The following is a 13,574-nucleotide window of genomic DNA, read 5'->3' as shown; positions in this document are numbered from 1 at the left end:
AAGGAAATAAATGGAGTATATGATTTTTTTTAATATTACCCTTAAGACTTATTTCTGTATTGTTTGTTATATTCCAATAATTTTAAGGAAGACTGAGTCTCTAAGTTCTGGTCACTAAAAATTTGGTGTTGTGCCAGGTAGTATAATGGAGGGTAAAAATACATTCTGGAGATCATATCTTCATTTTTATGCTCTATTACCAACTAACACTTCTTTTCCTTTTTTTTCCCCCCCACATATTAAGACCAGGGCTGTCTATTCTAAGGGGTGAGTGTCACCCTATTGGAAATGGTGAGAAGAACGACACAGACTCTCTTGGAGTTGAACTTCTCTCGGTTTATTACCTCAGATCTTTTTTATAGACCGATACGTGAAAGAACAGAAAAGTAAAACTCTTATTGGTTAGTAAACTAACACATCACCATCATTGGTCAGTGGTGTACACCACCCCTCAACCTTCTCTTGCAAGAAAACAAGAAACAGCACCTGCAAGGCTGTTTTCTATCTCTGAGGATTGTTTTAATTCCTCCTTATGATTTCCCAGGCCACTTTCTCCAGTGAGACTGAGAAAGTTATGTGGCCTGCTATTCCACAGGCACTGTGCTCCCTGCTTCATAGTTAGCATCCATAGGTGAGGAAATGGGAAAGATCAAACTGGGAGGACCACACAAGGACTCCTGTTTTAGGAAAGCCAAGATCTATTTGATGAAGACTTACCCAAATGCAGACTCATAGACTCACCTTTTGCCTTGTCCTTACTTGGCTATTAGAAAGTTTGAGATGTGAGGAGAAGAAGCAGTCTCTCACAGGATAAATCATGGATATGTCTAAAAGCCTTTCATTGCTATAGATTACTGGAATTTGGATGAGATTTTGTTCAAAGGTCTGGTCAACTTCAACCTGTGTCCTGTCTCAGTCTTAAATGCTTGAAACAGCCCTTTGGTTTCCAAAGCCAAATCTACTGAGCAAAATCAACATGGTTGAATGGCATATATTTATAGCCTGTGGCAGAATGAATATAATAAAATTCTTGTCTAGCTGTGGTTAGTACAACCTTCACTAAACTACGTAATATTAGTTGTAATCACTGTAGAATATATTCTGCTCACAAGTTGTACAACAACATTGCATCCAGCTGCTGTTGGTTAATGGGTCACCTAAAGGAAATGACAAGAAGATTACATCTGAACTTCCATTTGGAAAATGTCTTAATCATAAAACGTAATAAAAATTGTCACTTCTTCCTATGCTGCCATTACTTGCAGAATGGTGTCCTCGTCACATCAATTTAACAAGGTTAAATTACATAGGTAAGCAGAAAAGAAATTAGTGGTGACTTACAGACACCCACCATAATAATCATTGCCACTTGTGGTCTTACAGCTTCTGATTATAGCAGTGCAGTATTTTTTCATTAAAATTCAGTCTACACTGTACTGTGAATAAACTTATGTCAAATGCATCAGTAGTGTCTGCTACTTTTTCGGGAAAATTTTTAAGGTATTCCCACAGACTTAGTGGAAATATTAATGTTGCATTTATTAAGTTGCTGTGGAGAAGTTAAAAAGTTTAAATGCAAAACAAATAGGGGAAAGAAGAAACAAAAGTATTCAGCATAAAATCCAATAAGAGACAGTTTTTTGCAATCTATCTCAAAATTATGGTTAAATTTAACACTTTCAAACAATCTGGATTTTCAGTTATATAACTTAATGGGATTTGAATTTTCCTTGTTGATAAAACTAAATTGCTGGAATTTTCACATGTATTTATATAAATATACTGAAAAACACTGAAGTCCTGTCAGTTTCTGAAATCATGTACAGAAAATAAAAAGTGTCGATGTGAAAATTTTCTAATGTTACTCTTCATTTTTCACATATAGTCACCAAGGTTTGCTTATGACAGACCTTGCTGAAGATAACTTCCTACCCCATGGCATGATACAAAGTATAAAAATGGCACATGAAACTAATTTTTCTCTTGTGGTCATATATTACAGCTATTTACCATAGATGCAGCACCTCTGGAGACTGGAAGCTTCACCTAGTGCCTAACACTGTTGTAGTGTCATGACAGAAACAAATGCACATTTAATATCTTGAATGCATGATATCACTGCAACTTTTTTGGTAACAGAGAAAAGGAAAACTGTAGCATCTTTAAAAATTAAATGAAATGTACTTTTCAATAGCTGACAATTATGTACTTTGTTGTGTCAAGAATATAATTAAGATGAAAGAGTGTTATTCTGTTTCTGATAGAAGCATTAAAAAAGTCCTCAGGAAAACTGAAGAGTCTGCATTCCATCTAGCACGAGCTATATAGTCAAGGTACATTACATTCCAAGGAGGAGAGATGTTGTTTATCTCTTCAGTAGATAACAACCAGGTAACTTCTCATAATTAAGTCTTTTGTAAATAGGCTCACAAAAAACAGTAAGTTTTTAAGTCTGTGTTAAGGCTTGTCCCCCTGAGATCTTGGCACAGCCCCAGCGTGGCCTGAAATCCATCCCCGTGACTGCTTTGGCCACTGCCCTGCAGAAACCATCATGGACATCTGCAGGCCCCAGGTAAAACTCTTTCACTGCACAGATGAGACCTCGAGTGAGAGAAAAGGACAGAATGAGGATACATAGAGGACAACTTTAAGACACCAAGGTCAGTAAAGGAGTCAAATCCCAGATGGAAGGAGAATGAAGAGATGGCTTAGTCTTGGGCTGTAATTCTTCTGGTAAGGCCATGGAGATGGACTATGTTACACTAGAATATCCCCTTTAATTCATGAGAAAGTATGGGGGCATGGAGTGTTCAAACTGTAGACATGAGCAGAAGTATCCACAATGAAGCAAAGATGTTGAAGTAGCTGTGATTCCATGAGAACCTTGAACAGAGAGAGAGATGAGAGTGATGAAGACTCTTTACCCCCAGGGAGAGAAGACCTGTATTCCCAGAGATGAGGATGATTTCAGAGATAGGTGAAGAGAACCTTTGCTTTTGAACTGCTTATCCTTAAAATAGTACCCTGTAAGTTTGACATGGCCCATGGACTCAGCTGTGGGAAGGCTGTGAAAGATGGGAGAGACTTCACAATTACAGATTTTCTGGGGAGCTGCTATTCATGGAAATTAAAAAGCCATGAGAGAGCTGTTTCTTGTGGAGAAGTCTCCATGGCATGGTGAGAGAAATTCCTCTCCCTACAAGAACTAATTACTGTAGAAGTGGTAACTGATTGAAAATCCTAGGTTTTGTCTCTACATTGTCAGTGAGAAAGAAAAGAGGTTGTGGGGAGAGGAGAAGAAATGCTCTGAAGGTTTAATTCTGATTCTTATTATTCTTTTAATTCTGTTAATAAAATTTTCTTTATACCTTTTAAGTTTTGAGTCTGCTTTGTCCTCCTCCTAATTCATATCTCACAGCAGGAAATGAGTAAATAATTCTAGTAGGTGCACTGATTATTTTAGCCAGCACTGAACCCGCTACATTATTTGGTACGTTGGACTGGAAACTCAAGTTGGCTAACCTAAACTACTAAAATATGCAACAATTTTGAGAGTGATGGTCAATCAACTAATTACCACTTCCTTTTGTTCCTCATTTAGATGTCAGTGCAGATGTCCTGTGTGAAGAAACAAAAGTCATCTCAGAAAAGTAACTAAAATCTTCTGAAAATATTTCTTTTACTTCTTCAAAGTTTTATTTCTTTGTAGGGGTTTCTCAGTCATTCTGCACGGAAGTTGTGTATTTCCTAATTGTATGAGCCTCCATGAAGAAAAGAAGCCAAAAAAGATGGAGAACTACATGGCTTTGAGCACTGTGTGGAGTAATGAAGGCTTCGTAAAAATATTTAAGAGTTTCAAACAATGCAAATCAGAAGTTGGGGGGTGTTCCTAATTACTGTGGGAAGAGGGAAGTTGTTAGTAAATCTGTCACTGACATTTACTGCTGCAGGGTCCTTTATTCATTATGTGTGATTCAAAGTGGCTCTTGCAGTTAACTCCACTATGCAGCCGAAGGCTGCACAACAGAGCAACAGGAGAACATGGAAGCCTGATTTATTTTTTTTTTTAGTCTAAGTAATTAGAAAAACTATTGCAACCAAAATATTCCATACAGATGACAGGAAGTAAATAATTCTGTGAAAATGTGATTCTGTGATCATCATTCCAGAATGATCTCACAAACATCTAAGCACCAGAAGAAAATTTATTTTCTTGATGCTATTTTGTAAGTATAACTTACGCACAAGAAACAGATAAAATCATTCTTGGGGGCTAATCCTGATTTAAAATATTGATTTTCTTATTATGTTCAATTAATGAATATTGCAGGACAATGCTGGGTATTTGAGTAAAACATTGCCCTGACAAGTCTCTTGAACTGCTTTTTTTTTTCTCCTGCTTGAAGTCAGGAATTTTGTTTGTTTGTTTTTTACTTAAATTATATCTTGATTTTTAATACTAACTGTAATATGGTAAGAAAGGGTAGAGGGTATTAGTTTACTAAATCAGAGACATTATACCCTTTAATCTAGAAATGCCAATAAAAAAGCCCAAACAAGCACCTTGTGAAATTCCATCAAAAAACTTCATGTAAGAATAATTAGAAGTTATTTGTTCATCTCTTGTTGCCACAGACTTTTAAAAATTATAAAGAAAAGTCTTCTTTTGTACACACAGAACTTGTACTCTGGAAGGCCGAGTTAAGGAACCTGACCAACTTTTATTTTTATTTTCCAGAATGATAGACTAAGAATCCTCCTGTGGTCCATGAAAGATCACAGTAAATCCCTGGAAAGCAAGGCAAAGCCCAAGGATATTTTTGTCTGATGACTGAACAGTAAATAGAGGGATAAAGGAAGAATTGTTGTAGCCTTCTGTTTTCCAGCCCTGAACACACTCTTGTCATGAATCTCCAGCCATTTTTGTTCTTTTCCTACCAACTGTCAGCCTGACCTTTGGTTTCACAAAGACTGCGTTTGTGATGGCACCATTGGGAATGTACTGCTTTAACTATTAAAAATTCTGAGTTGATTTATATTTTTCTCACACTTCTTTCTCTCAAAATTAGGACAGAGATTCTCACTAGACTAGAACAAATCTCAATAAACTTGAAAAAAATTGGAGATTTTTACAAGAGGTCCTGACTGAAACACTTGTGATTTCATTAAATTTTGCTATAAAGTTATTGTTTGCACTCTTGTGTTTATGTTGAATTTGTAACTCTGTTGTTAGTCAAAAAGACGAGATTAGGTTTTCTCTGTGTGTTTGATGTCCTAGGTGAACCATGTATATGCTGCTGGTTTCTCATGGTGCTTCTGTTAAAGATCTGATATAAGGTCTATGTATTGCAATATTCAATATATCCATAGCTCTTTGCCCCAAACTTTTAATAGGATCCTCTGGCAGAATTGTGGGTTTTTTTTCTGCACTCCTCCTTCACTACATTGGTGAGAGATATCAGAGGGAACTGAAATGAAAATTCTGAGAAAGAGATGAAAAACCCACAGTCATTATTGTAAATTTTTTTCTAAGGTAATTTCAATTTTTTTGTAGATTTTACTTGAAGATACAAGTAGTGCTTCTAATTAAATTGAAATTTTAATAAGCTAGGCTTGTTTTTCATATTAAGGAAGATAGTAGCTATTGCAGAAATCCTATTAATATGTCATAAGATGCTATGTTAGTTTATAGTTTGTGACCATGCAAGATTTAGTTTACTTGCACGTAGTATAAAAATCCCAAATTAATGTAGAAATTCAATAACTATTTCTTCATGAAGCTTGTACCTATTAAAAACTATATGCCTCACTACAAATTGGTATCACATGAGGATGCAAGGAAACAATGACTTTTGCTTTATATATATCACTTGTTAGACTTTAAAGTTTTAGTGAAATTCAGTGCTCTGAAAGATTTTTGCTCTTTTCGGCAATTATGTTTGACCAGAATTTTTCAAAGGAAAATGAGCACATTTCTATTTGTGGCTAATTCAAGTGATTACTCTGTAAACAAATATTTCTCATAATACCCTGAATTTGCTTTGAAGATTCCTATGCCCCATTTCATACCCTAATATAACATTAGCACGTGTATGTTTCTCATATTACTGACTATAATAATACAACTTCTCATGTTTGTGACATTTCTAATTTCTTTTCATTTATTCTGTATCTTGTTAAATACTTCCAAGAAACAAAATGCTGGTGCATAGGGTTTTTATTCTACTTGCAGAATCACAGAACAGTCCAGTTTGAAAGACTACAGATAATCTGTAACAGTAAAGGTTTTTTTTTTTTAATTGTGGTTTTCTCTCAAGCTGTTTCAGTGCTAGTGATTGGATTGTCATAAAACAGGATCCCCAAACCTCTTCATTTCTTCAGAGGTTCTCTTATGCTTTTTCAATTACACAATAATGCAGTAGTGAGGGAAGTCATCCTTGTAGGGTCTTGATTTGATTTACAATACATCTTAACAGGAGTTAACCCAGTACAGTGCAATAACATTTGAAGTTAATTTTCTGTATTCAACAGCTGTTCTTGATTTGCAGAGAGTGTGATTTGGCCCAACAGATGGACCTTTACAGCAGGTGACTCTCTTCAGGGTCCTGATTTATCAGAGTAAGTCAATGAAACTGCTGAAGTTAAATGGGCATAGCTTTGTAGTGACATACTGATTAATTAGGTTTTCACTGTAGATGTGCAGAGCAGCCCAGAAAACTATAGAAATAATAAACTATCTTGTTCTCAGAATTTAGGAATCAATCTAAAGTCTTGTACTGCAAGCTGCAAGATTATCAGCTTGGTTGGGCAATTATGCTGATTTTTTTATGTTATAAAATAATTAATTCTCAACAGTATAAACAGAACCTTTCTACCTTTCCCTCTCTTTTTTTATTTGCTTTTAGTTATTAAGTACATGTTTCCATAGGACCCTACCACAATAGTGCACTTGCATACAAGCCAGAACATCACGGATGCCAGACCTGGTGGAGCTCACCCAGAAAAAGAGGCTGGAGAGAGAGAGAATGGGATATGTTCCCATTTCTTACTTGTGGTCAGTTAACTCTACCAAAGAATACAAACTTCCTAAGAACATTGAGAGAAGAGTTTTCAATCTTACACAAAATACTTAACATCAGGTTGAATCTAACACATCTGGCATTTTTGGCAAAGGATGAACAGCACAAATTGCTTTAATATTCCAGACCACATGACTTGTCTGCTAATTCTATATAGATTACAGCAGTGATAAATCGATATTCGTGTCATTAATACTAAGAATAATAGTAAAAGTTTAAATATTTTTAATGAACCTATGATAGATTTATAAATACATGCCTCAGTTTGCAAAGAGTAAGTAGATAAGGAAACTTCCCTTATAAATTTACAGAGATGAAATGAAAGTATTTATAACACCAGATTAAGAATAAGATAATTTTACTGTATACCTATGTGAAATACAAATGCAAAGAAAATAATGGTGTTATTATAGAACTTGGCATGCCTGTTCTGGTGTAATCAAGTTAACACAGATAAAACAGGAGTGTTGTTTTACTGAGAAGACTTAGACAGGTTTTATTATATCCAGCAATCTCAGCCTCCTACTTTGCTCCATCATGTGATAACATGCCACAGCAGAATTTAAACCATGTGCTGATCAGAACTGCACTCATCTCTTAACTATAAGCTTACTTTTTTAAAAACATTGTATTGATGCCAAGATGGATTTTTGCCTTTTCTTTTATATATATTTTCTGTATCCTCAGTACTCTTAGCACACATACTTGTAATTCTGTAAGTCTGATAACTTAACATAGTCCTAGCATTCTGTTAAGCCAAGACACCAAACATCCTGGAGGCCTCACAGCTTGAGGCCAAAAAGCCCTATGCTATCTTGAGAAACCAGGGTCCTCTCTATGATAAATCCTGTAAACTAAGGTTCGGCCCACCCACGGGGGAATTCCTTGGGATGGGAGGATACCAACACTATTCTTTCAATCCTTTCACTGAGGCATCTTTGCTAGATATGCTAATTTGTAAGGTCTGTAAAATTGTATCCGCAATCTGTCGTGTGTGTGTTTGTGTGTGAGCTCATCCCACCTTGGCAAAGTGGTGCACCATAAGGATCTTTATTTAATACTGAGGTAAAACCCCCTTATCCCTTAACCATGTCTGGCTATTAAATTTTAGGACCAGGGGAAAGGCATCAGTATAAGCTAATTGTCTTGATGCAAGAAAATGTCTTGCTGGCACTCCTGGACTAAGATGGAGGGAAGAGTCTGTGGTGGTAGTCAATATCTAGTTTTCAGTTCGCATAAAGTAGACTAACTTTGTCACCTCTCTCAGAGCACCTAAAGATGTCCTATATTCACAGATGTGAAGAAAGCTTAGTTTTAAAGCCTCATTGCAATGCAAATGGAGAAATAACTAGACACCAGTCTTCAAATGCAGGAAAACTGAAGGCATAAAACATTGCCTACTCATAGGAATAGTTAATTAAAAAAAAAATAAAAAAATTAAGAGATTTTGGTTGGATGTAAGGAAGAAATTATTTACTCACTGTGTAGTGAGGCAGTAGAACAGGTTGCCCAGTGAGGCTGTGAATGGCCCATCCCTGTAGGTGTTTGAGGCCAGATTGGATAAAGCCCTGGGCAATCTGACTTAGTGGGTAGCATCTCCCTCCATGGTATGGGGGTTGGAATTAGATGATATGTAAGGTCCTTTCCAACCCAAGTTTTTCTATTTCATATGATTCTATGCTAATTCTTATAATACTGTTAATCACAGCATTAAATGTATTCTGTCAACAAACATTTTGCTTCTTTGCTTCAAAGAGCATTTTGTAGAATTGGAGAAGGAAACTGGAGGTATAGGTCTGTGGTTCTGCTGCATCTGTAAGCTTAGATTTCCCTTAAAGCACATAATGATATACATAAAAAGCACAGACTATCCTATATGTTTGTGATAAAATATAAAATTTGCAAAGAGGTACACATGCAGGTGATTTCTCTATATCTGGAGCAATTATATTTTATGTGAACAAGATGAAAAATGAGAAAGCTGCTATACATGGCTCACCAACAAAACTAAAACCAAAAAAAATAAAATAAATCCCCATACCAGTAGGTTAGCCAGCTGTGCATTGGCCATCTGGGTTAAGCTACTCTGAATTGTCAGTCATGAAGGGAAAGAATTCCACTTAAGAAACCTGAGCTTTGAGTGATTTTTGTTAAAGGTTGTGAGGATTCAACACAAGAAATTAGTTATCCAACAAGAAAATTAGTTAATTGTCCTTCTCAAAAAGACATTTGTAGTGGAGGAGATTTGAAAGACATTATGTGACTTGTCTTGGGTTCCAATTTTTCACCTAACATAAATTTACAAAAAGTGACTCAGTATGTGAGAGGCCTTCCGTAAGCGTTCACTGTAAGGCAGGAGGATGTTTCTAGCAGTCCAAAGCTGGAATAAAAGGAATAAAAAGTTGAGCCCTGAACTACTACAGTCATCTTTCTACTTCTTTTATGCACCAGGTTAGTGGCTATTTTTGGACAGCTAGTATCTGCATGAGCTTCTCCCCTACTGCTTCTTTATTCCCTAAATTTCAGGGAACTTGTATCTACCAGGATGTGGAATAAGAGAGATTTTTCCAGAATTTCTTACATGGTTCTCTTTAAAACAAAAACCTCATAAAAATGCTGTTCTAGAGCTGTGTTTCCATTTGTTATTTTTTGAAGTCTTATCCTCTTACCTGCTTTGCTGTCATTCCTGGTTTTATTTTGAATTTTGCAGTTTTGTTTAAAGCAAAGGCTTATGCAATGATATGGTAGCTGGCTGTCTGCATGTGCTGCAATAAAGGACTGATGAGTCATGTCTAGTGGTTTTCTCTTTTTAGAGTACAAATAATCAGCCTACAAACCTCCAGATCTGTGTGTGCAACTTCCGTGGCACCGCCAGTATAAAGTAAAATACTCTCCTATGAATTAAAAAGGTTCTTCAGGAAAATGTAACAGTTGGTGCATGTGTTGTCCCACAGTTGCTAATGTTAATAGTAGTGATTCATGTTCTTAAAACCTTAAACAGCAAAGGAAAAAGCATTGTTTCCTCCACCAAAGAGACACTGTTACTGCACCATTCTTTTAACTGTGTCATTAACAGCATTACTGAGTAATTCTCATTGCTGACAATGAGAATCAATGCAACAAGGGGGAAATGTTGAGCTCAGACTATAACAGACTATAACTTTGCAGGATGCTAGAGACATCTTTCTTCCTTTATTTAAATAAATAATTTTGCAAATAAGAATTTTTATTTTGATTCCGAATGATTTTCAGTTCTAGCTGCTCCCCACTATCTGCTATCAACTATATCCTAGAGGAAAATTCTATTTTCCCTGTTGTGTCCTCAATTGTTCTTACATTTACTGACCCTGTGAATTTATCTATACTGAAATACAGTATCCCTGAGCAGGAAAGATGACATTTTTGTGAAACATCAATGTTACTTTAGTATTGTTGCTCTGAAATCTCTTTTTAGATACCCTGTGAATTATATGGTGTTAGCTTTTCGTGGAGCATTTAGTTTCCATTAGATTTGCAGAAAGAACTGCTCACACAGGGCATTAATTAAAAAAATCCTATTTTTTCTTAGTAATATTTTGTGTTATAATTTTCGTGGATTGCAGCACTGAATTGTATAACATGACATTTTTTCCCAATTTTTGTTTTTTCATTAGCAGATGAGGCTAAAGAGAAAAGAAGAAAGAGAATGATTAGCTGAAAAGTGATGGTCAGAATGAACAATCAAACTCATGAATGTTGAAATACACAAGCAAAAGTGACGTTTTTTCCCCCAGCAAGGTGGTATTGCAGGACTGGCTCTGTTTGTTCAGAGAAAGTAGGTTAAATATCAAGACAAAGCAAAAAAGAATACAATACAATACATTCATAAATAGCTCAGTGAAATATAAAAATGTCAATATGTTTTACTGATATCAATTAGGTTTTTAGTATCTCAGCTTATAAATGCTTGGCTAAGTCACTTCTTGTTTTCAAGAGTGTTAGTGGGGAAAAATGAAATGATTACTTGCAAATTCATGACATTTTTGCTTGTTTTAGACATATTTTTAGGAAGCAAGTATATACACAGTATATTAAAATTATGAGTATGAGAATTATTTTAAAGAACAAATTTTCATTAATGTTATTAATGAAATAGCACATCATAACAGCAATTCAAAACAGAAAATAGAAAATACTCTATTGTGAAAATTTTCATAGTGAAAAATGAACCAGTATTTAAAACTTTCCATAAAATTCCATTAAAATTTTACATTTACATTCCCATGTAAAGAGGAAGAATGTCTATCTGCAAATAATTTATTATCAGGGGAAAAGATTTAGTTCTGAAAATGTTCACATCTATGTATATTTGAATAGTTATGCTCAGGTATGGTTTATGAATGCCACTGCTCTGTAAAACTTCCAAATCTACCATGATAGTATGAATGCTTAACTGGGACTTCCACTGAAACCAACTAACATCCCCTAGGATAAACTCTTCTTAGCAATTTTTTTTAAAAAAAACTTAGCTTAATGAAATGTGGTGTCTATGGGTAATAAAGCTAGTGAAGGATTTAAAGAACAAGTCCTGTGAGGAGCAGATGAGGGAGTTGCAGTTGTTTAGCCTCAATAAAAGGAGGCTCAGGGGTGTCCTTATTTCTTTCCACATCTAACAGACAGGAGGTTGTATCCAGTGGGGATTGGTTTCTTCTCCGGGTAACAAGAAATAGGACAGAATGAAATGGTGTCAAGTTGTGCCACGGGAGTTTTAGATTGGATATTGGAAAACAGTTTTCACTGGAAAGGTCGTTAAGCACTGGAACAGGCTGCTCAGGGAATTGGTGGAGCCACCATCCCTGGAGTTTTTTAAAAGACTTGTAGGAGCGTGGTAAGAGATGTAGCTTATCGGTGGACTTGGCCATGCTGGGATAATGGTTGGACTTGGTGATCTTTAAGGTCCTTTCCTACCTAAACTGATTCTCTCTTTTCCAACCTTAACAATTCATTGATTCCATGATTCTATGATGATCCTAATGATCTTTTCCAATATAAAGAATTCTACAATTCTATGTATAATGCCACAAATGAACCTGAGTTTTTTAAGAGTGATGGTTGTCGTGGTTTTAAACCAATAACTAAGAAAATTACTTATTTCTTGCTGTGAGATATGGATTAGAACAAGAGCAAAACAGGCATAAAACTTAAAAGGAAAAAAAAGAAAGTTTATTGACAAACTACAATAATAAGAACACCAGAATAAACTTCCAGAAAAACCTTTTCATCCCCTATCTACCCACTATTCCCTTGTTCACATGACAACAGAGACAAAAACTTTGGAACTTGGATGGTTAAAACAGTCCCAATTCTTGTTACAGTCTTTTCACCAGTCTTTGTAGAGAAACAGAAGTTTCTTCCTGTTAATTTATGGAGTTTCTCACAAGAAAACTATTTTTGTTATAGTTTTCTATTGCCCTAATGTTAGCTGCCCAGAGCTGCTATTATTAGAGCCCACTCCTCCCATTTACACATCACTCTGAAGTGTGTATGGGCCATGAGTCTAGAGATAGCATTTTTAAGGATAAGTTATTCAAAGGCAAAAAAGTCTTCTTCATCTGTTTCTGTGAGCTTCACTAGAAAACAGTTTTCTCATTGCCTCTCAAGGCTTCAAATCTCCCAGCACTTCACTATACCATAATTACTCTACTTTTTACTCAAATTTACACTTTGAACACTTTATTCCTCTCTAGACCCTGTATCATGAATTAAAGGAGTTCTTTTCAGGACTTCATTGTCCATCTCCATAGTTTTAACAGAAAGATATTTCAGCTTAATTAAAGCATCTTCTTAATTCTCTACCTCTTCTGAAGCTTCTTTTCTTTCCTGTCACTGGTAGCTTATAAAGTCTCTTTTCATGTTGATCACTCTCTTTCTCTCTCTCTGGATAAAAAGATTAATCCGCAAGTCTCATCTGGGTAATGAAAGAGTTAAAACCTTGCCCAGGCTTTTTGTAGATGGTTCGGTGATCTCTGCCGAACAGGAACTGGATCTGTCTGCGATGGAAGGTTCCTCATAGCTGCTCTGGAGAGTGTGGCTGTCTCTGCTTGCTGTAGGTCCTGAGCTTCTCTCCCTCTTCACTCGGCACTTTCTAGTGAATTTAGGTACAGCAAAACCTGCAGCCGAGCCAGAGATCGGGCCCGGCTCAGCCCGGGCCCGAGGAAAACCTTCCCCAGGCCCCCCCATCTCCCGGCCGGGAGACGGGGCAGGCCCGGCCCCATCCCCGCTCAGCCACATGGCCTGGGCAGGGACGGGAGGCCTGGAGCTCAGCCACCCTCCACAGCCAGGAAACAAAGAGAGCCCAGAGAACTCTGCTTTTACATTTTAAGGTAGGGTTCACAAGTTGATCCCACTTTTCAATGGCCTAAACTGCTGTCAATTCTCAGCAATGACCGATAATTGGTCAGGAGAAAAGACTCCAGGCAGTTCCCAGCAACTTCAACTCCCTTAAAGGTAAAGTAA

The sequence above is a fragment of the Cyanistes caeruleus genome, chromosome 1, assembly GCF_971803275.1.
Source record: "Cyanistes caeruleus chromosome 1, bCyaCae1.hap1.1, whole genome shotgun sequence".
Taxonomy (NCBI): Eukaryota; Metazoa; Chordata; class Aves; order Passeriformes; family Paridae; genus Cyanistes; species Cyanistes caeruleus.
This window is presented reverse-complemented; position numbering follows the sequence as displayed.